The following is a 2875-nucleotide window of genomic DNA, read 5'->3' as shown; positions in this document are numbered from 1 at the left end:
ATTGTATTCCCTTTGCTATTTTTGCTGGCGATTTTTATTGTATTTCTGTCAACAAAAATCTATTAGGTTTTTCCCCCTAGCGGTACATTCATTTATGTCAGTGGTTCTCCACCAGGGAAATTTTGTCCTCTGAAGGACAGGTGGCAATGTCTGGAGACATTTTTGTTGTTGCCACAACGTGGAGAAAGGCTGCCACTGGCATCTAGTGGGTGGAGGCTGGGGATGCTGCCAAACAGTATCCTCCAGGAAAAACTCGAGTTTGCTCTCAGTCATGATGTAAATTGTGGGCCATAATAAAAAAGCTGGAAAGCACCCTAGCCGGTTTGGCTCAGTGGATAGAGCGTTGGCCTGTGGACTGAAGGGTCCTGGGTTCAATTCTGGTCAAGGGCACATGCCTGGGTTGCAGGCTTGATCCCCATTAAAGGGGGGGGGGCGCGTCCAGGAGGCAGCTGATCAATGATTCTCATCATTGATGTTTCTCTCCCTCTTCCTTCCTCTCTGAAATCAATAAAAAATATATATTTTAAAAGTTGGAAAGCAACTGGCCTAGATCCTGTTGGAAACTGGCTGCATACCATTTGTTCCTGAGGGTCTTGACATTTTCATCCCAGGATCTACTGAGCCTCCCCAGAAAGCCCCTCCACTGCATACATAGAGCCCAATGGCTATTCCATCCTGAGAGATCAGGTACCCACCCAGGCAGTGAAGACAACTTCTGCAGGAAGGACCAGGACTGGGGCAGCCTTTTCCTGGCCACTGTCCACAGCTCTGAGCATTGTCCTAAGGGCAGCCACCTCCATTTTCCTGTGACCCAGGCTGACCCTGGTTTAGAAGGAAAGGGAGGAGGAAGAAGGAAGCGGTCTTCCTCTTTGTGCCCAAGGTTGCAGTGCACGGAGAAAACTCATCGCCATTGGAGGCTCAGGTTTCCTTTTTTATTATTCCACTTAATATAATTACACATTTGGCTCACTGAAGTGCCTTTCATGTCAGGAAGACAATGACTTCAGTGAACCAAAGGGAGGGCCTTCAAAAGAGCAGGGAAAAAAGCCAAGAGGATGAGGAAGAGATGCCACAAAGCAGGAAATCAAGCAGAATTAATGAGTAACAACATGTCAGTGCCCACAGGCCCTGACTTGGCCACTGGTCCATGGAGTTGGTAACGAGTGAGAGGAGAGGTAAGCCCCAGCCACAAGACGCCTGGTGCTTAATTAATACAAAGACAAGGATATAAAAAGGATCAAAACATATCCCCATGTATTATCAGCGTTAAAAAAAATTAAGAGAGAGAGGCATTAAAACAGCCCTCTGCCTGCAATGAATTCTGAGATACAAAGCTCTTGTTCTCTGAGAGATCAAAACCTGAGGCAGCCCTGCTGTTGTGGAAGATTAAAAAAATAATAATATGGTGGTGTTTTATTTTTATTGATTTTTTAGAGGGAGAGGAAGGGAGAGGGATTGAAAGATAGAAACATCCAATTGGCTGCCTCCTGCACACTTCCTACTGAGGATTGAGCCTGAAACTGGGAATTGTGTCCTGACTGGGAATTGAACCACTGACCTTCTAGTTCATAGGTTGACACTCAATCACTGGGCCACACCAGCCAGGTTCTCACGGAAGGTTTTATCTCTCCCTTTGAGTCTTGGTTCAGAGGTAACCACGGACTTTCTTTGACCATTGAAGATGATGCCCCACCTCCCATCCTATGGTCGCTTGCCATCTCAACACCCTCTATTTTCTGCAGAGCACTCTATCATATCTGGAATTAGTTCCATGGAAGCAGAGTCCTTGGCCACCTTTTACACCTGCCTAGAATGGAACAAGTTTTCTAATTGCAGATAATGATAGCTAATGTTCTTTTGTACTTAATACTTACCATGTCAGGCACTGTCTGAAGTGTTTTACATGACTTAAACCATTTACATTCTTACAACCACTCCTATAGAGGTGTTAATATTGTTCCTGACATGCAGGAAGTTGCAGGGCAGAGCTGGAATTCAAATACAGAAACTGGAGCCTGTCCCCTAACCCTTCACATTCTCCTGCCTCCCCTTGCGGGTGCTTAGAGATGTTTGTTGAATGTATACATGACACATGCATGAAGGAGGAGGACAATGATCTGGCAGGAGGGCAGTGAGGCTGGAGGGGACAGAAGAGGAGTCTGTGAGGGTAGCAGGGCCAAGATGCTGCTATTGGCTTTGGTAGTAATGTGTACACTTATCCTTGAAGGGAGAATACAATTTATGACTTTCTGAGGGTAATTTATCACAATGTATTACAAAACAAAAGAAAGCCTTAAAACACAAATACCTTGGAGCCATAAATTCCTCTTCTAGGAATTTTTCCTTTAAAAAATCATAATTTGTGTACAAAAAATATGGATGTTCAGTGCAACACATATTCTTACAGTAAGAGTTAGATACACAAGCTTTGTGCCTCTCATCTTGACTTAACAAACAGGACAAAGAATATGGGAAATATGTTACAGATTACCTTTAAAGGGTAAAATTATGGGAAATTTCTCTTTGAGTTCTTTTGGGTTGTCTAAGCTTTAGCTTAAATACATATCTTTTTTGTATTTAGGGGAAAGTGTTACTTTGATTAAAGGTAGTTTTTGAGCAGAAGTGGCATGATCTATGCTGTACTTCTGGATTAATCTGGCTGTGGTATGTAGCCCAGACCAGAGGAAAAAAATAATGAACAAGAGAAGAGCAGTGCGAACTCTGTTGCAATCACCTTCGGCAAAAGCTAAGGACCTACACGAAGGTGTTGGTGAGGAAAACCTATGTTCAAGGGACACCGGTGTCCATGGGCAGGTGTCAGGCAAAGAAACAGCTGGTTTGGATAAAGACCGGGGCCGGTTAAAGGAACCCGCTG

This window comes from Myotis davidii, unplaced genomic scaffold (assembly GCF_000327345.1).
Source record: "Myotis davidii unplaced genomic scaffold, ASM32734v1 scaffold46, whole genome shotgun sequence".
NCBI classification, from domain to species: Eukaryota; Metazoa; Chordata; class Mammalia; order Chiroptera; family Vespertilionidae; genus Myotis; species Myotis davidii.
Note: the sequence above shows the minus strand (reverse complement) of the source record.